This window comes from Vulpes vulpes, chromosome 8 (assembly GCF_048418805.1).
Source record: "Vulpes vulpes isolate BD-2025 chromosome 8, VulVul3, whole genome shotgun sequence".
Classification (NCBI taxonomy): domain Eukaryota; kingdom Metazoa; phylum Chordata; class Mammalia; order Carnivora; family Canidae; genus Vulpes; species Vulpes vulpes.
This window is the reverse complement of record NC_132787.1, coordinates 23,129,062-23,156,772: the sequence shown is the minus strand read 5'-3', so window position 1 is coordinate 23,156,772 and position 27,711 is coordinate 23,129,062. Positions and strand designations below refer to the sequence as shown.

Genomic DNA, 27,711 nt, shown 5'->3' with positions numbered 1-27,711 from the left:
AGTAAGTATTTAGTATACATTTAATAATGGTAGTGACTATTTGTGAAGCAAATTTTAAAAACCTGCATGGAAATGGAATGTTTTTACTACTTGAGGAATTAGAGAAAAGACATAATGGTGATTTTGATAAAATTTCCCATTCATCCATTTATTTCATTTACTTAAAGGAACAAAGAAACAGTGAATTTCAAAATCTTATCAGCATAGGAACAAAATACAGCATAATGTACTTACTATAGCCATAATTATAATAGTAAATGAATTAGTCAATGTGGAATTATGAACCAACAAAAAATGGATAAAGATTATTAGAAAAAAGTTAATATCTTTTAAAAAGACAATAGAAACAAGAGTTTAAGTTCAGAGAGAGATACTCTTAATTGTTTTGGAAAAGACAAATAGGAAATGCCTTCTTTCTGATAAAGGGATATACACTATTTACTCACTGTATCCTAAATATTTATTATTTAGAGAATAAAGAGGCATTTAATAGGGGCTATGGTTGTGAGATAGAAGCTGTTCTTGCGATTTTTAAAAAATATATTTTATTTATTTATTTATTCATGAGAGACACAGAGAGAAGGCAGAGACATAGGCAGAGGGAGAAGCAGACTTCCCACAGGGAGCCCGATGTAGGAGTCGATCCCAGAACTCTGGGATCACTCCCTGAGCCAAAGGTAGAGGCTCAAATGCTGAGCCACCCTGGCGTCCCCTTGCAATTCTTTTTTCCTGATTTGTTCAAAGCTTGATTTTCTGTTTGAACTGTGATCTATTATCAGGTTTCCTTTTTGCATGCCCAAGTAATATAAACAAAGGCACAGGAAACAGGGAAGAACTACATTCTGGCAATTACTCAGTAGCCAGTTAGCGTATGACAGTATATAGTGTGATCCAAGCACCTTACCTTCTCCTGCAGGCATAGATTAGGAGATGGGGATGCTCACATCTCACTGGGAAAATAGTGAGAAATAAGTCATTCTCACCATTATCTTTCTACCTCTATCCTCCCTTTCTCTGGCTCCCCACATCTCTCCTCCCCAAATCACAAATTTTGTCATACCAAATATTTACACAAAGTATTTTAAGAAAAATAAATTAAAATTGTGACTGAAAATGTTGGCTTTCCTAAATGCTTTATCATAAAACATACTGATTAAGTAAATTTGTAAACATTTATACTGCCATTATCTGAAAGAGGAGTGCTAACAGACTGCACGTTCGGTTAATAAAATTTTTGCTAAATTAATTGCTTAAAATTATTTCTATAAGTAGAATCATTTTCTCCAAATGAAATATCATATAAACACCAATATATAAAAGAGGGAAAAAAGAAGTATATTATATAAATGAATTTTACATGTTTTTAATATTTAATCCAATGGGACCAATGTGGTTGTTTAATTTATCCTAAGAATTTAAATAGGCATAGAGGTGAAAGTTAAAGTTCTTTATCAGCCTTGGGAGTCAAGGCTTGGGGGTTAGAAGTAAGTAGTAGTCACTTATAAGCTCTCATACATGCAAACATGTATAAATACAAATTTTCAAAGAGAACATTATAGAGCTAAAAACCTTCTGATTAATAGTCTCTTGGAGTTCAAATATACATACAGAAATAGCAGAAGATTTTTAGCTGAAGTCCAGGGATTGATAACTGGCAGTAAAAGTTAACATACATGCAGTGTGTTCACTACTTGGATTGGAGATTTTCAAATGTGTGTCTGGTCATTTATCATGATTTTAAAAATAGGTAAATTGTACTTCTAAAGTTTCAATCAAACCTGAAAGATGTACGTTAGATGTGATGTGTAAGAAAAGCATTTGTTTGTTTTTTTTAAGGGAAGAAACAAGGAGTAACATTTGTGAGGAAAAAATTCAGAAAGCAATTTCAAGGCTCCGTAAGTGTTATCTTTATAGCTTAATTTCAGCTTCTTAATGTAACTTAAATGTGGAGTTTAAAGAGAAACTAATGTACTGGAGAAAATATTTCAAAACATATCAGCATGTTTCAATGTGAATAAATTTGCATTGCACATTATTTTTCATAATGTTTCTTCACAGAAAATTATCAAAGCAACTTAAGTTTAAACATGGACTTCTTTCCCTAACATTGTCAGCTCTTCTTTTTGATGTTATTCAAGTATATAGCAAAAAGAAAAAAAAAAAAAGCCTTAAATTTGCTGGATCCCAGGGCAAAAGTGCAAATAGAAACTCACATGGAAAAAAACTTAACAATTTACAAATCAAGATAATGAAGTGTTTATTACAACATTTCATTCTCCCATCTTGACAAACATACCTTCAAAACACCTGAATGCAAAGGAAAAACCACAATAAGATACCACTTTACACCTAGTAGGATGGCTGTTATAAAAACATTAGAAAATAACAAATGTTCACAAGAATGTGGAGGAATCAGGACCCTTCTTGATATCTGGTGAGAATGTACAGTTGTGCAGTTGCTATAGAAAACAATACGGTAGTTACTTGCAAAATTATGCAGTATTGCCATATGATCCAGCAAACCCACTTCTGGATACATACCCAAAATAATTGAAATCAGAGACCGTTAAGATGTATTTATATACCCATGTTCAGAGCAGCATTAGTTATGATAGCCAAAAAGTGAAAGAAACACAAGTTTTCATCAACGGAGGGATGGATAAACAAAGTGTGTTATAAACATACAGTGGAATATTATTCAGCTTTAAAAACAAAGGAAATTCTGATACATACTGTGACATGGATGAACCTTGAAGACATTATGTTATGCTAGATGAAATAAACTGTTAAAAAGGGCCAAATATTGCATGATTCCATTTATATGAGGTGAGGTATCTAGAGTATTCAATTTCATGAGACAGAAAGAATGGTGGTTGCCAGAGACTGGAGGGAGGTGGGGTACTTAATTCTTTAATGGGTACAGAATGTCATTTTGGGAAAATGAAAGTTCAGGAGATGTATGGTAGTGATGGGTAAATGACAATGTAAATGTGCTTAATGCCAGGGACTATACATTTAAAGATGGTTAAAACGGTAAATTTTATGTTATGCATATTCTCTCCCCGACCGACACATAAATGATCAGGAGGGCAGGTTTGATTTTAGATTTCATGATCTCCTTGATGGTCCATGTTTGTACTCCTTCTTTTCCTGTCCCTTCCTTCTCCATTCAAGAGAAGATGCTTAGCTTTTGTCCTAGATGGCCTAAATTTCTTGTCTGTGACTAACCTGCAAGTGGCTTCTAAGGTAGGGCCCAGAATATGACATGGCTACCAGCCCTGCTAGACTGTGAGTCTTTAACAAATTCCAAAATAAAGTTAGAAAGATATTCCAGGCAGGGGAAACCTAACATGCAAAGTTACAGGTAACCTTTAAATCAACCAACAAAATACGTCTGTAAGTATTTAAGATTTTTCTGTATACCACAGAGGGTACTTCTTAAAAAAGAGACTGTCCCCTTCTCTTTTTAAAATAAAAGATGATGTTCATTTTCCTTCTCCTAGGCAGGAGAATGTGTGGTCATTCTATTTTGCAGCCACCACTACTGGAGCAGTGATAGAAGAGGCTGAACAAAAAGAAATCTGGTTTCTTTCACTCGGCATAATGTTTTTGAGGTTCCTCCATGCTGTAGCATATGTGTTAGTAGTCTGCTCCATTGTATTGCTGAATAGTATTCCTTTGTATAGATATATCATATTTGTGTGTGCATTTATCCAGTTGATGGACATTTGGATTGTTTCCAGTTTTAGGCTATTATGAATAATCCTGCTATTGAACATTCCTGTACAGCCTTTGTGAATGTTTTCATTTCTCTTGACTACCCAGTTCCTAGGATTGGACTTGCTGAGCCATAAGGTAAGTTCATGATAACTTTTTTTCATGATAACTTTTTAAAGAAACTGTCAAACTTTTCCAAAGCAGCAGAACTATTTTTGCATTCCCACGAGCAGTGTTATAAGTCTCAGTTTATACCATTATCGATACTTGGTATTGCCTGTCTTTTTTATTATAACTATTCTAGTAGGAGTGAAGTGGTATCTCATTATAGTTTTATTTTTATTTTTTTAAAAAGATTTATTTATTTATTCATGAGAGACACAGAGGGAGAGAGGCAGAGACACAGGCAGAGGGAGAAGCATGCTCCATGCAGGGAGCCTGATGCGGGACTTTATCCCAAACTCTGGGATCACGCCTTGAGCTGAAGGCAGACGCTAAACTGCTGAGCCACCCAGGCATCCCTCTCATTATCTGCATTTCCTTAGTGATGAATGACATTGAGCAACTTTTTATGTGCTCCTTACCCATCTCTATGTAGTCTTTGATAAAATGCCTACTCGGACTTTTGCTCTTTCTATAAAATGGGTTGTCATATTATTTGTTGTAAGAGGTCTTAATATTCAAATTTGATTATAAAGAGAAAAACCTACCAGAGAAACTATGTGAGGGTCCAGTTTAATAGCAGTATATAGATATTATGAAAACATTCATAATGATAAAAATATAATGATAATAAAAGAATAGCACAAACAAACATTTTCCACTCATATAAATCTTAATATACAATGATAAATTTTTTATTCTTTAAATTTTAAAAATCCTAGGCAATGGAGGTTGAAAAGGACTCACTGCACCCCAGTAAGGAATACTAGCATGGTCAAGTGAGCTCTGAAAGTTAGTGACTTTTATTAGTCATTAAGGTGACTTCTGGAAGAAATGAAGACTAGATAGGGCTAGCCCTCAAAACAAACTCTTGAGGGTGAAAGGCTTGGGATAGGGAGTAAATGGTTAGATTTCTCTCCTAACTTCCTTGATAGTTAGGAACCCAACCCCTAGAAGTTGGGTGGGGAGTGGGAGTGTGAAGCATTTCTCCTGCTGCATCACGCTCTTTACCACAGTCCAAGGGAGAAGGTGATTGGGGGAAGGTGCTTGGGGGGGATGTGGGAAGGGCTTTCACTTAATCCTCAGTCTAGAGTTCCAACTGAACAGTTTTCCCCAAGGGAGAGAAGGCAGTGAACTAAAGTCACTTGGAGGAGCAAGTTCAAGTAAGTACACATAGCATGATATGGGATCTGCGTATTTGGATACAATTCCTAAGAAGACTTGAGGGCAAGAAAGAAATGTATCAAACTGAAAGAGTGAGGAAAACTCAGACTTACTATAGATTTGTCCAAATGGAGAATAACTAATAGCCAGTATAGCTGTGGCACAAAATTTTGAAAATGAGCAAGTTGAACTGGTTGGAATATAAGTTTCAATATCAGGTAACACAACGAAATGACTTAAGTGGACAAAGCTTCCAAAAGGCTGGAAGGCCAGCTGACCTCTAGAGGAGAGTTCTAGATGGTAGTGGGATAAGGCACAAGGGAAAAGAAATGTTATCCACTTGGGACACCTGGGTGGCTCAGTGGTTGAGCACCTGCCTTCGCCCAGGGCGTGATCCTGGAGTCCTGGGATTGAGTCCCACATACAGCTTCCTGCATGGAGCCTGCTTCTCTGTGTATGTCTCTGCCTCTCTCTCTCTCTGTGTGTCTCTCATAAATAAATAAATAAATAAATAAATAAATAAATAAATAAATAAATAAAATTTTTTTTAAAAAAAGAAATGTTATCCACTTCTGAAAGAGAATTTTCTGCCTTTGGAAAAAACAGGTGAGCCTCTTGGAGAGCAAGTCTGAGGAAACAAGGGGATGGCTGATAGGGACCTCAGGGCAGAAACTACTACTATTATGACCCACATCTCCTTAAATGTATCACTCCTGGATGATATGTCTTGGAAAAGCTGGAATATAAAAGTAAAATATTATGTCTGGCTATTGTGTAGTTTTACCATTAAAAAGCTATCATGAATACATGTGCAGATGCTATAGCATTATCTATGTAAAGCTGCTATCACCAAATGCTAATAATACACAGACAATCTTTATTACTTTATTCCAAATTCAGTCCCACTCAGTGTGATACTTGGACGGAATGCAGAGCTATCAATGAGGGGTGGAGTGTTGATAGGGTGTGAAGATGGCATCTTGATAAAAATTAAAGAATACATTTGAACTTACTTAAATTGTGAGACCTTTTTCACAGGTATGATGCTCTCAAGCTGTTTCTGTCACGCCGCAGATACTGAAGCATATAAATAAGAAATGCTTCAAATGTACTGGATTTTAAAAGGCTTTCTTCATTTTGTGATACACCAATGCATCTTGAATAGTTAGGAAAAACATTTTGACTTTTACAATTGAAGCGGTTCCTTAAAGATCCAGATATATTTGCAGGAGTCATGCAAGAAAACACCAACTGATAGTTTATCTCTCTCTCACTCCCTCCTTGTTTTTTTTCTACTCCACAAGCCATCTTCATGTACTGCACAGTAATCCATTACAATATGTTCCAACATCTGCCTCCCCATATGATGTATGACCTATTCGATTGACCCTTTTTATGCCGCTCCAGACTTTCCGCTCATGACTGTGGGAGGAAGAACGCTCTGCATCCATTCCTGAGGTCACTAACCAGTAAATACATCTCCATTTGGCAAGGTAAAGGGGACGCTGGCTGGAAAGCTCTGCAAATCTTTTATATATCAGTGACTATACTCATAGCTTTAATTAGTTTAATTTATGGGAAAAAGCACTGCTGAAATTCCTTTCAGAGTAACAATAAGAAGAGAATGCTTGTTAAGGGGAGGGGGGTTTATTTTCTGTTGTTACCAAATATTTTTACTGAATATAGGGAAGCTGAATATTATCAGAAAGATTTTTAAGGCAATCACTTATCTTTGATTAAGTTCATAATTGTGAAATCATTGTTCATTTTAACCCAATAGATTGGGGGCGGTATGTAATAATAATAATCAAAGCATTAAAAATAGTGAGCATTTTTTACTCAATAAAAACAGAAAATGAATGTTAAGTCATATTAAATCAGACTATATATTATTTTGTATATTACAAAAAAAAAAAGCAACAAAACATACTTCCAGATTGCATACTTGCTGGAAGCTTGAAAATACTTGGCGCATATGGGGAGAGGCAGTGCAAGAGCCATGATTTTTCTCAGTGACTATGAAGTGCCACTCACTTTGCTAGAAGTCTGCATGCTATTTCAGGGATCACCATAACAAGTCTGTGTGTTCAGTGGGGGTGGTTCGATAACTTGACAAAGATTAAACAACTAGTAGTTGCAGAAGTCTGGGTATCCCTGCAAGTTTTCCTTTCTACTATGTGCCATATAAACTTACCATATGGGGGTAACAATGTTACTACTAAAAATGCTTTCCAAACTTAAAATTTGTGATGAATTCTCTATATTGCAGTGGGATTCCCCTACCTGCTGGCCGGTGGAAGCAAGGATTTTCCCTGACTCCGAGCCAATGACAGTTTACAAGCCCAGGGGTTAGAAGGCTTTAAGAGTAAAAGACTTCTTGAGTCACTCGTGACTCAATGTACTTTCCCTGAAGAAAGTACATTCCTTTAATATGTATATTTTTAATTTAGTTGTTTTATTTTACTGCTGGTACTAATAGACAACACGTGATGGATTAAAATAAAAAGAAAAACTTCCTCCTATGGATTTCTCCCTTATTTTTTTCCTTCATTTTTCTTCTATAAACTTTCTTGATTAAGATATCTCTAGGTATTATATTAGTGTTGGTTATTTGGGCACATAAAAGGAATCAGTCTAAATTTTGAGAGAAATCTGGATGCAGAATGCTAATAGCAGCAAAGATAATCATAATAGCTAAAATTTATAGGATTCTTACTGTGTGACAGGCCCATGCTGTCTCTTTCTGAAACTTAAGAAACAGATACTATTATTTTCCGGAGGAAGCCACTGAAGCACAGAGAAAGTAAGTCATTTGTCCAAAGGCACATAGGTAAGAGGCAAAAAATAGGTTAGAATCTACATCTTTTTACAGAGCTCAAAACTTTTTTTTTAAGAGCTCAAAACTCTTTTTTTTTTAATTTATTTATTTATGATAGTCACAGAGAGAGAGAGAGAGAGAGAGAGAGAGAGAGGGAGAGAGAGTCAGAGACACAGGCAGAGGGAGAAGCAGGCTCCATGCACCGGGAGCCCAGTGTGGGACTCGATCCCGGGTCTCCAGGATCGCACCCTGGGCCAAAGGCAGGCGCTAAACCACTGTGCCACCCAGGGATCCCAAGGCCTCAAAACTCTTAACCAATGCCTTATGAACATCTTTTTTGGTCATTTAAATACAGTAGTAGGCTCTGGGACTTTGCTGCAAAGAGTGGGACAAGCCCAGGGAGGGCAACTCTGACTTCTGACAGAGCTTGGGCTCTTATAAGAACTATATGACTGCCGTTGTGGTGCAGAAAGGACATGAGAAGTACCCAAGAGGACATCTTCCCTAGCATTTTCATTTCCTTCTTCTTGGCCACTGCCAGTAAAAAATGTTTCAGTTTGGTTTACTTCTCAATTCATGGTGTTTGAAGAGCACATGAGGGAGAGCTATGATATGGTCAGACAGATTGGGAAAAGTTTCTCTACAAATATGATTGCTTGGAGATCAGAGGGAATGAGATGTTTCAAATATGTACATGGAGTAGAAAAAGCACTAGCAGAAAGACCTAGTGGTAGGAGAGAACATGACAAGCGTGGGGTATTAGAAGAAGGCTAGTGAGTCTCTAGTGTGGTGGCAGAGATGTTCAAAAAGGTAGATGAGGAGCCATAACAATTTAAGAAGAGGAATGACATAACTAGATTTTCATTTCTATAAGATTAGTCTAGATATAATATGGAGAATTGATTGGAAGCATTTGGCTTACCTACATTCCACTTTTAATGGAATAAGATTAACATAATCATTTTTACATTATTTAAAATTGATTAAAAATCAATGATAGAATAAATCTGGATACATAATTTTCAACATTCTGAGTTTCACCCTTATTTCAATATTTGCTTTTTCCTGGATAATTTATACTAATATTTTAATCATGCTGAAAAATTTTATATTTTGTTTCAGTCCATAGTCACTAACCTTGATTCTTTTGGATCATTTAAAAAAAGAATAACAAAAAAATATATTAAAAATGAGCCATTTGCACTACCTACACCACACATTACTCTTAAGTCAATTAAAATAACAGAAACACACTCTAATAGTACCTTGCATTTACAATCTGTCTTGAATCATGAGAGGCTTCCATTTTAATTGCATGGGACACACTTCTCATATCATCAAAGTAGTCCAGAGAAATCATTAACAATTGTAACTTCTCCTTTTCTGCCTTAAACTGATTGACTCATTCAATATTTATTTATTGGACTCCCATAACTTACCAGGCTTTGTTCTAGACACTTAGAACACATCAGTGATGTTCTAGACATTTAGGACACCTCAGTGAACAGAAATCTCTGTGTTAATGATAGGATTTTAAATGTTTTTCCTCCGAAAAAGACTTGCAAAACTTTAATCTTTCATTCTGTCTATCTAGTACTTCTCTAACATTTCCCCATATGACACTATCATTTGTGGTTATTATGATTGGGAATTTATATATCTATTATTCTTTATATCTGTAAATGAATATTGCTTTTGAAAGAAGTCAAGTCATTATTGAAAGTCCATGATTGAGTTCATGCTTACAAAATGGATATACCTTGAAAACATTATGTTAAGTGAAATAAACCAGACAGAGAAGGAGAGAAGGTGAATAGAAAGTATAATAGAGTTACCAGGAGCTGAAGGAAAGGAAAAGGCAAGTTATTATTTCAGGGTTACAGAGCTTCCATTTGGGATGATTAAGAGTTCTGGAAATAAATGTGGTGATGAATATAAAACATTATGATGAGATTTAATGCTATTAAATTCTACACTTAAAAATGGTTAAAATGCTAAATTTTATTATTATGCATATTTTGCCACAAAAGTGGAATGATTAAGGGGATGATAGAAAAAAACACTGTTTCCCAGTCCCACATCAAGCCTTATTTTTTTAAAAATATTTTTCCAATTTGTTCCCATGTGTTGGTTCATTTTGTACATTAACTCAAGTGAACATATTTAAAGAGGGGAAAGGAGTAATGATGTTTTAAAGTAAAAGGAGGTTGGAAATATTAGTTTTTAAAAAAATACTAAAAATTATTCTAGGCTACAGAAACAAATATAAACAAATATAAAAGAAAGAAGAATATGTTCTAAATCAACCCAATTTGGTAATGCCCCTTTCAAATTAATGGTCGCTCTGAAACGGAAGCTACAAGATCATGTCAACCCTTCCCTGACTTTGGAAAAAACACAGTGTTTGCCTGTTCTACTGTAAAAGGTAGTTCTTTCTTCACTTTCCCCTCCTCTCTAAAGCTAGCTTCTTTTTCATATTCAGATGACTGTTTATGAGCTCAATCCTGTTTCAACTGTCAGTCTTTACATCGAGGAAAGATAGATGGGACACACCAACCCCAACCTAAATGACCTTTGGATGTGACAAGAGTTTTAGGTCAGCCTTGCTAAATGGAGGCCTTGGTGTATCGAGACATGCCTTGGGGTGAAATTTACAGTGAATTTATTATCTCCCAATGCCCTTTGGACTGCTTCCCACCATCAAACACTATGGCAGCACTTGGAACAGGAAGAAATACATTAACTGGAATCTGATCGTTTTAAAAGGTTACAGCTGCCCAAATATAATTTAATTTCATACTTGCCCTTTGAGGGTTTGGTGTATATTTTCATTTTATGACTGCAAATGATAAAGCTCTTAAGATTCCAGGCAATAAAAAGAGAAAAAAAAAGTATTTTAAGGGTTAGAAGTCTATTCAGTTCATACTCAATGAGTGAAGTGACAAATTAGCTTTTTTAAAAAAATCTAACATTTCTCTTTTTTATTTGGACCATCTCTTATTCCTCTTCTGATCTTACACTTCTATGTTTGGTTGAAATTAGTATGTGAACACTGACCTCAGATCTCAGCTAGTGTGAAAATAAAAAGGGTGATAAAGGAAAAATGAAGATAAAGCCAACCTGATTTAAAGTGAAAATACTTTAGTATAGGGGACACATTTTTCAGTAGTGTTCCCTCTCATATGATTGGGAAAATTTACCCATCAGAGTATATCAACATGAAATCGATTTACCATTGATCCTGTACTTCTATAGTATATCAGATTTCCACAAACTTTAAGGAAAGGGTCACAAAATCCTCCATAAATGCCACACCATAGCCTCATTTGTTTAATTACTAAATATTACTATTCTTTTATTAACAGAAAGTAAGTGGTATGGTGTTTTTAATTCAATAAAATTAATCAGAAAAAAATCAGAAACAAAACCAGATAAAATTATCTACAGTTTATTTTAGTCATCAGAACAAAACAAAACAAAACAAGCCCCCAAACCAACTTTTGTTCTTTCCCTTTAACCTGATACTTTATCAGACTTCACAGTTCTTTAAATATCAATCCAATAGAGTTTGAGGCAACACAGTATTTTGGATTCACTATTCATAACGAGGAAAGCCACATAGTAAAACTTTTAATACATATAAGCCAAATACAACTTAAAGTTGTATGCGTGAGCCCACGTGAACATGTATGAACATGTGTGGACACATATGCATTCTTTCATCATTTTTCAATTTGATCAATAAATACTTCTTGAAAGATTTGAGCTAGTTCCTGTGAAGTTTATGCTTTAAACAAATATTTTAGATTAAGAGGGTACTCCTGATATGAACAACAAAGAAACATAAAAAATCAGCATTTAAGTATTGTAAAACTTAAACACAGTAGATGATTATAAATATTAATGTATCTTTAAAAAAAAGATTTTATTTATTTGAGAGAGAAAGAGCACAAGTGGGAGATGGGGACACAGGGAGAAACAGACTCCCCGCGGAGGAGGGAGTGTGGAGCAGGGACCCCAACATGGGGCTCGATCCCAGGACCCTGAGATCATGACCTGAACCAAAGGCAGACACTTAACCAACTGAGATAGCCAGGTGCCCTAATACTAATGTATCTTTATTGGCAAATTAATTTCGTGTCAGTATGTCACTCTTTTCAAAGGATTTTGCATAGTATTTAATCTGCATAATGTTTCTAGTGGTCAGATATTACTATCCCTGTTTATAGATTATGAAAATATAGCCTAGCAGTTAAGGAATCTGACTCAAGTAGGAAACCCAGTTGGTTACTGGGACTCAAATGCTCTAGATGGTAAAGGGTAATGGGACTTATTGTTTTATTCATTCATTTATTTATCCCTCTTTTAATCAACAAATATTAATTAAAGGCTCACCTAAGGTGAGAACAATGAAAAACAAAGATTATCTAGGAATCAATTCCCAATTCTTTAGGAAAAAAGTCTTATGCTCATTTTTCTAAGGAAGATATAGAAACAGCCAGTAGGCACATAAAAAGATGCTCAATATTACTAATCATCAGGGAAATGCAAACCAAAACCATAGCATGGTATCACCTAACACCCGTTTATATGGCAATTATCAAAACTAAACAAAGCAAAACAGCAAAAACCACAAGAAAATGACAAATGATGGTGAGGATGTGGAGAAACTGGAACCCTTGTTCATTGGTGGTAGGAATGTAAGTGGTGTAGTCTCTGTGGAAAACATGGCAGTTCTTCAAAAAATTAAACCTAAGATTACCATATGATCCAGCAATTCCCCTTCTAGGTATACAATCAAAATACTTGAAAGCAGGAATAGGGACAGATATTTGTATATCCATATTCACAGAAGCATAACTTACCATAGCAAAAGTGAAAACATCCAAATATCTATCAATGGTTGAATGGGTCAACAACAGGGTTACACAACAATAGAATATTATTCAGCCTTAAAAGGGAAGGAAATTCTGACACATGATGAACCTTAAAACATAATACTAAATGAATAAGCCAGACACAAAAGACCAAACATTGTATGATTCCACTTATGTGAGGTACCTCAAATGGATAATTCATAGAAACAGAAAGTAGAATGCTGGTTACCAGAGACTTGGTTGCAGAGGTGGTGACAAAGTCAGGAGTTACTGTTTAACAAGTATGAACTTTCAATTTAAGATGTGAATGTACTTTATGCCACTGAAATATATGTTAAAAAATGCTTAAAGGGGATCTCTGGGTGGCGCAGCGATTTGGCGCCTGCCTTTGGCCCAGGGCACGATCCTGGAGACCCGGGATCGAATCCCACGTCGGGCTCCTGGTGCATGGAGCCTGCTTCTCCCTCTGCCTGTGTCTCTGCCTCTCTCTCTCTCTCTGTGACTATCATAAATAAATAAAAATTTTAAAAAAATGCTTAAAGTGGTAAAGTTTGTGTTACATGTATCTTAAAATAAAAAGTAAATCCATGGAAGGTTAATAAAAATTAGCAGAGTTTGGGTCACAATCAAAATTAAAAATAAAATTAAGAGCAAAAATTAAATACTTAAGTCTTCACACTAACAAAATCAGATGAGAAGTCAACATCAAAAGAAAGCCAAAAGAACAAAGCATAAACAAAGAAATGCTGGAATTAAGGACAGCAGACAGAACTGATGCCATGTTAAAATAGGGGGACTGAAAGCATGACTGCTGAACTATAAGATAGTTCAAAAAAGGTCAAAAAGATCAAGGGAATTTGAGGGGTGATGAAACTGTCTTGTACTTTGTGGAGGTGGTGGTGGTTGTGGTTAAAACTCATAGAATTGTGCATCCAAAACAGAGTCAATTTTACTGGAAGTTAATTTTAGAAATTAAAAAAAAAAGATACCATGTGAAAATGAAAAAGATCTTATTCAACAACTTTGACTTATAGTTCTAAACCATTTAGGTCCTACTTCCCAAGAAAGAGTCAGGAAAAGTGGGAATTTGCTAACACTGTAGATTACAATGATTTTTTTTTTAAACATTACAAAATTCAGACCTGATCTTTCTTTATCTTTAGTATCTCCATATGGGTATAAAAAATGAATTACAAATGGTTTCAGTGTATAGGAGAGCAGCTAGCCAGGGGTTACCACCCACCGTTTGAGATAAGAGGAGTATAAAGTACTGATAGTAGACTATTAAATAAACAAGGTGAAAGTGATTCTTTCCATCTCAGCTGATGCTAAGAAACCAATTGTGCTGCACTTTCTTAATATAAAAATAATGAGTAGTGCCTCCCCATCTACATGTTTCCTTTCCAAGAGAACTCACACTTCTGTCCCAATCTATGAAGCATGGTTTGAAAACATACCAATTCTAATGGGAGAATAAGTGAAAATAGGACTGTTTCAACTGTTGGTGTTCTGGTCTAAATGGAAGCCTCTACTATTGGCATAGTTAGCTTCATAAATAGAGAAGATGAATTAGGCTAGGATCTCCTAAGATCATTTAGAATGTTATGAACTCTATTTAGACCAAAACAACAAAGGCCCAGATATACATACTATCTTCTGATTGTTCTCATCCTTGCCATTTGAATATTCCTAATTTCAATTTCTGACCCATTGGCTTATATCTGGATTACTCCTTTACCTGTTTATTCAACAAGCAATACTTCCAAAAAAGAATAGTTCCTCCATTTTTTTCACTGTTGTGGGAGAATAACAAGGAAGTGAGAGGCTCACATCTTGAAAAATGAGAGAGAAGTGAAAAGACTTGAAAAGAGGAAAAGAAGGCAGCCCGGGTGGCTCAGCGGTTTAGCACCGCCTTCAGCCCAGGGCATGATCCTGGGGACCCAGGGTCGAGTCCCATGTTGGGCTCCCTGTGGGGAGCCTGCTTCTTCCTCTGCCTGTGTCTCTGCCTTTCCCTCTCTCTGTCTCTCATGAATAAATAAATAAAATCTTAAAAAAAAAAAAGAAAAGAGGAGAAGAGGGGAGAGGGAAGAAGTAAAGAAAGACTAATGGGGGAGAGTGGCTAAAAACAGAGAGAGGAAAAGTTAAATGAAGAGAGGAAAAAAAAAAAGAAGAAGAAGACATAAAAGTGAAAACAAAGAGAAAGATTTCTAAGATACCAGAACAGAAAGGTCAATTTTTAAAACTAGGTTTCTATTTTAAAATCTTTAGCAGTCCCCAGGGACAAAAAGGTTGGTATTGTCCAAAAACTGTGGCTGTGTAATTGAAGATGATGACATTCTGATTACTGCTAGGAAGTTATTTTATGTGAAATTGTTATCTATTTATTTCTAGATAGCTCTTCTTTTCTTGTGTGTAAGTATGCTTTTAGGTTCTCTATTGGGTAATCTAGCACTGGTCTGACCTGCTCATCTTTCTTCTCATCCCATGGAGCTGTAATAGGAATAATTAAAACTTTCTTGCCTAATTGGATCTTCAGAGCTTGCTTGATTATTTTCAAGTTTCTAAATCATTTCTTTTGAATGCTTCAGATCAATAATTGCCTCATTATCATTCTCTCATGTTTTTCTTGACAGCACATGAATAAATGTGTCCATGAATCAGAGAAGTCTACTTGTAAACTGCAAAGGTTCCTTATGGGGACTTCTGGGGCTCCTGGTTACTTTCACTGGTACTTCCTTTGCTTCATTTCCCCCCCATCCTCCATTATGCATAAGTAGGTCAGCTAGGGGAAGGATAGTAATATGCATTCTACATATAAGAAAACCTGAGTCACAAGCAGACTAAATGACTTGAGACCAGACTCCTACATCACTTCAAAGCCAGGTTGCAACTAGAACCCTTATTTGTTTAGCAATGTGAGTGGTTAGGAGGATCATGATTGATCAGCTACTTTGGCTGCCTTTATTATGTCCTGTTTATTCTTATGCCCGAACTATCCATGTTGTAAGACTCTCCCCATTGTAACAAACACTACAACTTTCCAGTGGCACATGGCTTTCCCTTCAAAGAGAAAAGCTTGTCCCTTTCCCAAATGACTGTCAATACCGTGAAAGCTCTAGTAACTCATATGGAATGAAAAGAAATAAAGAGAAATTCTATTTTTAGGAAGAATTGAAATGTAGGTTTCTTGTAATCTTACATGTAAAGATTTCTATATTAAAAATTTATTTTCATAAAGCCATTCTGCTTGCATTAAATACTTGAATAAAGATGGATTTTCTCAATCACCATACTCTTTTGTACTATAAGACATAATCGTTCTATCTCAGAAAATTACTTGCTAACTTGAATTACAAAATGTTTTGTTAGGCTCATTTCTGACAATGGGATATACTTGAACCTAGGAGATTATGATGAGGATGACAACAGCTAATGATGGCTGAATGCTTATACTATGCTCAACATTTTGTAAGTAGTATCTCATTTAATCCTCACAACACCTGTCTCATCTAGGAACAATATTATCAAATTTCACATGGAAAGAAACTAAGAATAAGAGGTATTTAGTAACTTGATCAAAGACACACACAAACAAGGTCACATTATAGAACCAAAGCCCATAACCCATTATACTGTAAATGCCATTTGCATATTATTTATTTGTAAGATTTATTTGAATATTTAAAAATATTTAAATAAAATTTGGGGAACATGTTTTAGAGAAAGAAGAAAATAAAAAGCTTAAGTAATTTTAGTCATCTAACTAATTACAGTGTCAGCATGCCATTATACTACCAAATGGTTACAATGGAAAGATTGAATCTATGATGAGACACTCTACACTTTCAAACTGTATGTGATGCTAGCTTATATCTAAGGTGACACTAAAACATCTAAACTTAAAATTGTTGTGGAAGAAAACCAGATACAAGATGAATCAAATGAAGAAGGAAAAAAATGAACACATAATGACCTTAGCTTTTTTTTTTTTTATTGTTTAGTGAAATGCCTTGGCATAACTTCTGTATGTTAACCAAATGCTTTAGCTGTACTATTTCTAATAACCTTGTATTCCTTTAAAACTAAAGAACTTAATTTAGAGGGAAACTAGTCATACGAAAAATATTAAAGGCACATATTTGAGGTAGCTAGAGTTGCAAGGCACAGTATACATTTCCAAAGGAAGATGGCTATCTTAAAGCAACTACTAGAGAAGGATCGACAATATTTACTATAGTTCTGCCTAATACCTAAAAGGAAGCAATTGCAATTTTCACTATCACTATTACTTTTTTCATTCTAGGCTGAAGAAGTTCCAATAATGGAAAAAGCAAGAGAACACTGTTGTAATTTTCATGTTGGAGGCATTAATTATGCTGGCGCAATGCTCATTGTAGCAAATCATTTGGGAGCATACTTTGAATCTGTTCGTCCATTTCCTCCTGTCTACTTCCTATAGTCAAGAAGTGGCTGGGTAAGAAAAAGGAGTATGACATTAAGGAAAAGGTCAGGATTAAGAAATATGAAATAATTAAGGGTTTATTTCCCTAACCCCCCTTTCTTATGCCTTCAGTTTGGCAAGACAATATTGAGAAACTTCCATAGGAAACAGCAAATTGGAAATCAACAAGACTGACTTAAGTTTTTTATCTGAAGGAACCAAATAAGACTCTATTTTCAAGTCTCCTGAAGACACTTGCCAACCAAACACAGCTCAAAATTGTAATGTAGTTTTTCTCCTTGGTGTCTCTCTCAGAACATTTCTTTCATGACTACAAAATCTTGTCTGCATGATTATATAATCATCTTTGAATACTATCTTTCTTCTAAGAAGCAAATAAAATATCAACAAGACTTGTGATGTAAACAATCTCACTTTGAACCTTCTATGAACAAATAGATATGAAACAGCATGCTTCTCTGTTGTTTTGTTTTCTGAATTCCTTGATCTTTCAATAGCTTTTCACAAAAGAATTAATTCACAGAGCACAATCACTGAACTCAGCAAAATGAAAGCAATTCAGAAGGTTGCCATTGTTACTAATATGCAAATACTGCCCATTGTTTTATTCATCCTTAATCTAATAGCTTAAAAGCAAAAATAACAATTTCTCCTCCCCTTTTCTATACAAAACAACTTAAAAATAATATATATGAATATATGAGTTTATTTTTAGGAATACCATGGTAAAATAGGAAGAAGCTAGATTTAGCTTTCAGTTGATAGGATTCCAGGTGGTACCCTTCTATAATATCAGATTTAGCCAGGTCATCACTTAGAGTCTAAATTGCCTCATCAATAAAATTAAAGAGTTGGGCTATAAGAATGGCTTTAAAATTTTGTTCTAGCAGAAGAATCTTTCATTCAAACAGTCCTAGCTAGTATAACTTGATTACAAAACAAATAAAAATGAATGGTACTGTTTGGGGTGCTTGGAGCCAGTTGGACTCCTGGGTATAGTCTAAAATAACTCTTTTCAATGAATGGTCTCTGAGATCCTTTCCATTTCAAATATACTCAACAGGACAGGAGGTTTTGTGACTTTCTTCAAGTTATATTCTACTTTCACACTCCATTCATTCTTTTACATTTCAAGCTCCTCTATAATCCATTAAGGATTCCTAACTGACTCATCTTTGCATTCCTTATGCTTAGCTTAAAAGCTTACAAAGAATAAATATTTGCTGAGTAAATAAAATTTCCAGGATACTCTGGGGTTTATAAAAATAATTTGCTTCCACATTCAAGTTTGAAACCATAGGGATTATTTCCTTAAAGGAAGTTATGAAAAGTTTATAAACTTTCTCAGATTTGTATGAGAAATAGTTTAGTATCTATTGACAACAGAGGAGTAAGACAAGAGTATATATTCTGCTAATATATCTAGGAAAAGAGTAGGCTTTGAAGGGGGATTCTAGAAAATCTTTTTTATATTATTTATTTAAAATGCATATTACATTAAAGGTATTTATGTAAATAACTTATTTTAAAATTTTATACGGTATTTATTTAGAATAGTTCTGGGTGGCTCACAGAAACTATTTATTTGCATTATACCCATGGAAAAACAGGACTCAACAGGAGGCATTATTTTTATTTTATAGACATACACATTGAGATAAAGAGTGAGCAATAGCAAAATACAGAACATTATACTCCAAGTAACTTCCCATATTTGGGAGGATAAGTGAAATCATTGCTTTCCACAGATTCTTGTGATGATGGATCTTAAAATTAGACCACAAAGGGGAATACAATTATTTCCTCATAAACAAGATGATATGCTTCAATTTTACTGTTTGCTTTACCTGCTGCCCTGCAAAGTAAATCCATGTAAGAAAAGTCTGCCAAGTCTTAATTTGTGAGACTGCCTTGTGGAAATAGTTTTAATTTCAGTTAATAATACCTATTAAATAACTAACAATACCACACATTTATTATTACTTAGCACATAGTGTTTGGTAGTTGGTAATGAATATTTTATTGTTATAAACACTTCATGTATGCTATCTCATTTAATCCTCACAATAAGATGTCATTTATGCCCATATTACATGGATAAAAATTAAGGGATGGAGAAGTTAGGTAACTTGCCCAAAGTCACAGAGCTAGTGAATAGCAGAACCATGGTTCTTGAAGGCACAGATGGCTGAAGGTGCCACTTTTAACCATTACCTTATAATGCCTCTCACAAGCAATAGTGCCTCTTAAAATATTAATCTAAAGATAATGCCTTAATATAACAAAAATTTGATTTACTCTTTATGTTTTCTAGTTATCCCCTGCTGAGAAACTAGATTTTTCTGTATATAATTAATTAACTACAAAGACTTCTGCCCTATGTTTACCAGTTTTATATAATGCAATTTACATGTTCCAGTTGCATGCTTTGAGACTTAGCCATGCAATTAAATGGAAAATATTCAAGGATAATATTCAACAGTTTTCTGATACCAACAAACACCAGCATTTGTTCCTCTTGAAAGGCATCTGTCTTCATTTGAGTTCTTTAGATTCACTATTCTTTTTTTTAAAGATTTGATTTATTTCTTTGAGAGAGAGAAAGAAAGAGAGAGTGCATGGGGGTGAGGGGAAGAGGGAAAGGGAGAAGCAGACTCTCCACAGAGCAAGGTGCCCAATATGGGGCTCGATCCCAGGATGCCAGGATCATGACCTGAGCTGTAGGCAGATGCTTAACTGCCTGAGCCTCCCAGGTGCCACTGGGTTCAAGATTCTTATTGATCCCATTAAAGTAATAACTTTTACTTATCAAACTCCTAAAGTTGAATTTGTCTCCATAAATGGTTCTTTGAATAAATGAATGGATACTAGTAATATAAACTAAATTGACAATTAGGTTGAAGAATAAATTTCTAATATAAATACAACCTGGGAATTTGAAAAATGTTAGTTGCTCTCTCTTATATATAGCCAAGACTAGAAAATTGAGTAGTTTCTGTTTTTCTTGGTAAAATGAAAAAACTTTACACCTTTACAGTTTCAACAAATTGGTATTGTTCTTAGGATTGAATCTACTGTTGGCTTCAAGACTTGCTATCCTTTTATGCCATGAAACATTTTACAGTGACTTAAATATGTTTTGATAAAGAGAACACAGAATGCTATCAAGGAATATGCATGGACTGATTTGGCACAGAAAATCTGGCATTGGCAAATAGTTACATTACTTCAAATACAATTTAAAGTTTAGCATTTATTTGATTGGCCATTACAATAAAAATGGGTTCTGTGGAAAAGCCTACATGTACTAATGTTTCTGTTAGCATGTAATGAGATACCATGAAGCTGCTGGAAACAAGGAAATACAGAAATAGCACGAAAAAGACACTGCTTGTACTGTCTCCATTGTCCAAATGTCAAAACAGCTCCTGGGAACCCTAGGGGTGGTAATAACTATGGAAGTAGTTCCTACCAGTTCTTTCTTAAAGGAGATTCTTGAACACTGCTGGGTTCTGACTCTAGCCCATATGGGCTTGGAAAAGTCAGAGAAAATGTTGGCTGCACTTTTTCAGGCCTATTTGCATATGTTCTTTAGTATGCAGAATGTCTCTGTATATAATTTAATTGTTGGGTTTTTTTGCCTCTATTAATACATATGCAAATGACTCACACTTGCAGCTGTGCTGTATTAATCATATGTGTGCTTCTGTCTGTCTGCCCTGCAGGCTCAGGGTCGAAAGGAGAGGAAAAGAGGGAATTCACTCTTTTAACCTGCAAGAAAACTCACTCATGCAGACAGAAGTCCGACAGCAAACAGCACACCAGGGTTGCGACTGAAATGAGGAGCAGTTGAGCATTTTTCACCGTGTATGAATACGGTGATGACCTAAAAGTTACACAGAATCATACAGTATGTAGGTAGGTAGAGATGAAGACCATCCTTGCAAGTAATTCTTTCAATAAGGAGGTAAAAATCCTCACATCCAGACCTCCATATGATTATTTTTCCCTTATTGATTTTCTGGGCGTTTCTTGTGGTTAGACACATAAAGCCATGCTCAGTCACTTACAGTGGTCTGGGAAATATGAAACATTTATCTGTGTCCTGTCATAATTATTGACCTCCTTGGGAGACTGGCAGGAGGTTGATAAAAAGATGAACTTCAGTTTTTCATCCATGTCTGCCTTGATGTTACTCTCTATCAGATAGAAGCTTAAGCCATTTCCACTAGGACACCCATGTACCTTTGATAGCTATGAGAAAAGATTGATTTCTGTTGATATTTTGTATGATTCATTCTCTAACTTGATCACGTGTCATCTCTCATTTCCTCAATCTCAGAGAGTGCATGTCACTGATGAAACTGGTTACTGGAACAACAGTCCCATGTGATTTCAATTATGGCAACTTGTAATTCTGAGTCTTTATTCCAAAAAATATTATTATGGATTTAAAAGTCATCCTCCTGAATTTATTAAGAAGTTTCACTAATTCAGTAAAAATTCTTGAATGAATGCTACTTGCTTATTTTGAGTAAAATATGACCATCCAAGGATAATTTCAATGTTTTTTTCTTTGCTTATCACTATTAATCATTGGCTGGAGTAGACATTTTTGGCTTCCTATAGGTAGAACAGGTGGCAACCATCTTTTGGCCAACACAAATACAGTATTTATAAAGTGAGAAATAAATGGATAAATATTTCCTTCTAATTTCAAATCTTAGAAGCCTTGCTTAAATACAGAAATAGTATATATACTGCATTATAACTATTGCTATTAAAAACTTCATGACGCCCATTAAATAAAATGCAAATTAACGACAATGAACATGAGAAAAGAGTGTTAGATGGACTGTTGCCATCATTTGGTTTTATTAATTAGAAATAGATGATTCACTTAGCTGATTTTATCCAGTCACAAATGTCCAAAAGATTCTAAGTGTAACTTCATTTGGCTTAAATAATTATACTCGGTTTTTGATATTGAAATGAAGCTGTGTTAGTTTCCTATATAAATCAATCCCCTCCTCTAAAAAGAGACAATATCAGGAGAACAAATGTCAAGAGTATCATTGGCTCTCGAAAGAAAAAAAAAATGTAGCTTGAAGAAGAGGAAAGAAAATAAAAAGAGAAGGAAAAGGAGGAAAAAACATAAAAGGGTAATAAACCCAGTATATGATATTGCTGATAGGATAGTTACTATTTTGATAATGCACCAGTGTATTATTTAGAAATCACTTACCTCAGTGTTATGTTGGTAAGGTGAGTTATATGGAGTCAAAGTATCTACAGCAGCTCATATTTTTATGTATGTCTGTACATACATTAACAAACAATACAAGAATAATCTAATATTATGACGTTTGGTCTTTTGTGTGTGTGCAAATTCTAATTACTTTAAAGGAATTACATAAACCGCAATACATGCTAAAACACATTCTTTATGCAGAAGCCCATGGTTAAAATGAGATAAATGGAAGAAAGCACAGGAGAGATAGTTAGGGATTTCTCATATACTAAGGATCTTCTAGGAGGGGCTGAAAATATAAAGTTCCTAAGTCTTTAAATTAACATTATTTGTTCCAGAAATTAGTCATACACTGCTATGTTATATTATTAAAAATGATTATGACTGTTAACTCATGATAGTTTCTTTCATGTTGTACATATGTATTGAGCACCAGCTATCTGCTAGATATTAATCTGGGCACTTGAGATACATTATTGAACAACAATAAAAAAAATGACAGTTCCTGCTCCGGTGAAGCTTAGAACAGACAGACAATAAATAAGGAAAATAATAAGTAAGTTTAGATATTATGTTTGAAGATGACAAGTGCTATAGAAAAAAAATGAATAAGGGAAATGGAAAATGTGGTATCTCTGGGAGGGTTATTTTGTGATTTAAACAGGTTAGTTAGGGTAGGCTGAGAAATGACATTAAAGCAAATTATTGAATGAGATGAGAGAAAGAGGCCTCCAGGCAGGGAGAAGGGTGTTTCAGGTAGAGAGACAGCTAATATGAAACTCTAATGTGGGAGCACACCTTGGTAGGTGAAGGGACAGCAAAGGGCTAGTGTAGCTGGAACAGACTGAGTAAGGTAGTATTGAACAAAACTATTATAAAAATATATTTTGGGGATCCCTGGATGGCTCAGCAATTTAGTGCCTGCCTTCAGCCCAGGGCGTGGTCCTGGAGTCCTGGGATCGAGTCCTACATGGAGCCTGCTTCTCCCTCTGCCCATGTCTCTGCCTCTCTCTCTCTCTCTCTCTCTCTGTTTCTCATGAATAAATAAACAAAATCTTTAATATATATATATATATATTTTTTTTTAATACAGGTAAAGTAAGTACAGTAGTGCTAAACATGTTACTAGGCATATAGTGTTTTCCTAAGTTTATTTCATTAAACTAGAATAGATTTTTTGTTATAAAATTTCAATGTATATCATTTTTTTTTCTTCCAAGAGTCAATGATGCCTTTGGTGTTTGTAATTTTGCTATTGTATTTTTTAAAGGATGTAAACTAATTTATGTAGAAAACTAATCATTACTATTCAGCTTAATTCCAATATTATAGAGCAGAATAGCTATTTGAGCAAAATAGATACCTAAATTATAAATGTAATGTTGTTTCATTCTTCACTCTTTCATTTAATAGATATTTATTGAGTTCATAAAATACTACAAGCACTTGGTTAAGTGCAAATGATAGTGAGTCATCGTCTTCATAGATTTTGCCATCTGGTAGAAGCCAGAAAGTAGAATTTAAAACATTTTCTACAAGTGCTGTGAGAGGGGAAATATAGTGTGCTCTTGTAAGAATTACATTAACCTAGACGAGGGGACAATGAAGTATTCCTTTAAAAAGTGAGGTTTTAAGCTGCAACCTCAGGGAAGTAACAGTTGACTTGGCAAAGGTGATGGGTTATGAGGTTCCAAGAAGAGGAAATATCACATGCAAAGATCCAGAGAACTTGAAAAAAATAGGGAGTCATTTAAGATCTTCAAGTAGGAGAAGGACATGATCAGATTTTCTAAAATCCGAAAGATCATTCTGACTAATGTAGAGTAGAAAGAGCATCAGAGAGGGCAAGATGAAAGCAGAAGACCAGTTCAGGGGCCAATATGGTAAGTTAGGCAAGCAGCGAGGGTAGTCTGAGCAGAAAGGTACTAGTTATGATGGAAAGAAATGGATGGATCCTTAATGTATTTGTTAGGTGGAATGAATAGACAGTGAATGAACAGGTGTAGAGGAAGATGAGATAAGGATAGCTAGCTCTCATGTTTCCAGACTGAGCAAAAGACGGAATAGAGACATTTGCTAGGACTGGAGAATGAGCAGGTCGAGGGGCAAGTAAAAGAACTGATAAATTATATTTTGTACTCAGTTCATACTGTCTGTAAACACCTATATATTTACTCTTGATAGCCAACAAATACTTGTCCATATGGATTTCAGGCTCAGGAAAGACTGAATGGTGGAAGAAACAGATAGATATTCCATTGTAAAAGTCAATGTTTATATTATATAAAATTTTAAATAAGCTCTATGCCTAACATGGGCTTGAACTCACACCTGTGAGATCAACAGTTGCCTGCTTACTGACTGAGCCATTCAGGCACCTCAATAAGAAATAAATAAAACGGTGCCTTGGCACACGTTCATTTGTATGCTCTAAATATATAATCCAGATTAAGCTATTTTTTTCCTATAAAAGATAAAACTAAATATATCACAATGCTTAGACTATTTTAACTGCTCCTATAGTACATAAGTAAGGTGATTTTAAAGTGTAAGGTATATTTTATTACATGGCAAGGATTTCATTATTTTTATCCAGGAACATGAAATAATATTTAAATAATTAATAGTCGCTTAATTTAAAACGTCATTTTGGTTGTCTTTTGAAATAACTGTACTCAACTTCATTCTTTCTTTAAGGAAGCTTCTGATTTTTTGGTTTTATTTAACATTATATGATCCAGGTATGAACAATTACATGCAAAAGATTGTTTCAAAAGAAACACAAATGGTAGGCAAACAAAGTCAATCATGAGTAGGAATATATTTATAGTGTAATTCCTTAGATCTAGATGTTCAAAAAGAGAGGCTTGAGTTAACATGTATCTGTGTAAAGTGGGAAGAAATGGAAATGCAGTCTGAAGTAGATAGCTGTCCTTATAAATCTGGCTACTTCTTTCAGCACTGTGATGGATATAGCATATTTGTATGAGTGCCAATTAATCAGCATTATTGTTATAATTTGATTAGCTCATTACTGAGTTAGCAAAAGTCCTAAGAAGCGTAATGTCTCCAAAGTTTAAAATCTCCTGTATTTGGAGAAGCAAATATAATTGTTTAAAAGTCATGGATTTGGGACTCTGTGACCCAGTTTTCTTATTTGTCAAATGGAGATATTACTACATAAAACTAAGGTGTTGTAATAAGAATAAAATGAAAGCCTCGCCAAAGCCTGTGAAAGCCTTGCCCAAGAACCTAGTATAAGAATCTAGGACTAAATCTTAATACCTGGAAGAGAATCTTAGTGACTTTCAGACCTGGAAGTGATGGAATCTACTCATGGTATTAGTAAGGGGTAGCAAATGGGGATCTGATGGAATATGATTAAAAGCAGAGTTTGAAGAAAATTAAAACAGGCTCAAACATTATACCCTACACTGAAATGAAACTTCTTAGAAATAGGTACACAAGCTGGAGTGAATGTTCAATAGGATTAAGGTAAGACTGCTGAGTCGGTGTTGTAGTTAGCTTGTCTCTGATGCATCTGGGCAGGTGTGTGGGGGAAGTATAGAATTTGATTGTTATCTTCAAGCAAAAGGAAGGAGAGTAGAATAGGTTTCCTTTGTAGCTCTGGGGAAATCTGACGTCAAGGTTCAGGATCTGTGAATATAGTGTCAGGAATATGAGTGGAAAAGTAAGTTGGTGTAGAAGTCTTAGCAAATGTTAGAGTCAGTCCACTTCAGAGAAAAGCCAGATAGCTGCCATGACATGCTTTTGAAATGTGTTTGCATTTGAGTACCATTTTTAAATCAGAAGCAAAAAATATGTGTGTGTGTTTATGTGTATATGTTTTAATAGTAGCTAATGGCTTACCACCAAAGAGTTTGGGATTATTAATTTTCCTGTTATACCACAGTGTTGGTTTACTGAGATCCTAACTAAAACTCATATATTTTAATGGGTAAAATGCCACTTACATAAAAAAGAGCTTCATTCTATTTATAGATCAAATTGTAGTGAAAGCTAGGGCAAATACATTTGGTGGTCTTTTTCTTGTTTTCTGAAAATGAAAAAAAATTAAGATTTTATTTATTTATTCATGAGAGACACAGAGGCAGAGACACAGGCAGAGGGAGAAGCAGGCTCCCTGTAGGGAGCCCAATGCGGGACTTGATCCCAGGACCCCAGGATCATGACCTGAGCCAAAGGCAGATGCTCAACCATTGAGTCATTCAGGTGCCCCTGAAAAAATTTTTTTGTATATCTTGATATTTTAAGGGAACCTGACATATTATGAGGATGGAAACAAAAGATTTCCAAATATTTTAATACTATCTCTATAGGAAAATAAGTTTGGATTGTTGTCTAATGAAGCTACTTTCTACTAGAATCTTAAAATGAAACATAGGAGATGCTTCCAACTTGCCCATGCTTCCTCTCACCATTAATCCAAGAGTGAAAGGAGACAACAATGTCTAACTTGCTTTGAAAATGGACATCTGAAATCTCTAAATCTCCTATTTCCACATTCAAATATATTGCTGTATATTCTACCCCTTTCCCTTAATTTCACGACTCTTTTTAGTTTTACCTATTGGAAACACACTTCCAAATGTATTTCCAGTTCAGAGAAATACACACCACATGGTAGCTTTTTGCAGAAAAGGTAGGCTAGGAATGATTGTTATTAACCTCTGTAAAACCCAGTACGTCTCAGCTCTTTGCATGTCCTCCCTCCTGGGTTTTCGGAAACCCATCAGGTCTTCTGACAATCCTCCCTGCCGACCAGATGTACCTGTCTCTTGATGCTACAATATAAAACTCTATTTTTCCTTATAGAGTAAGATCATCTATCATGACAACGCACTTTCATGAATACAATTTAAGTTTATTAAGCACAACTGCTTTATATCTGAGTTCGCAGGCATACTGTGTCTTTCAGGCAAAGGAAAATATAAAACTTCTCACAGAAGAGATTAATTCTATTATTAGATTATCTGTTATTCCTGTTAATTGTGTAACTATGAAGTCTATAATGACAGAAACTAGGGAAGATTTTACAGGATGCTGATTCAGAGATTTCGATAGTTAATGAAAGATACCTTGAATATAATATTCTTGATGTTCTTGCCAACTCCAGAGACAAAATTTCTCAAATCACTTGGACATCTGGTAAAGTTATAGTAAAGTTATCACTGATGTTCTTGGATATATGGGAATATGTACTCCTCAAGGCTAAAAAGGTCTCATAATTGATAAACGT

General features: G+C 34.9%; 1 protein-coding gene across 48 annotated transcripts in view; it reads right to left on the bottom strand.

Moving 5' to 3' along the window:
* Positions 1 to 27,711, bottom strand: part of SOX5 (SRY-box transcription factor 5) — a 995,306-nt gene that overhangs the window by 76,216 nt on the left and 891,379 nt on the right. The window lies entirely within an intron of this gene.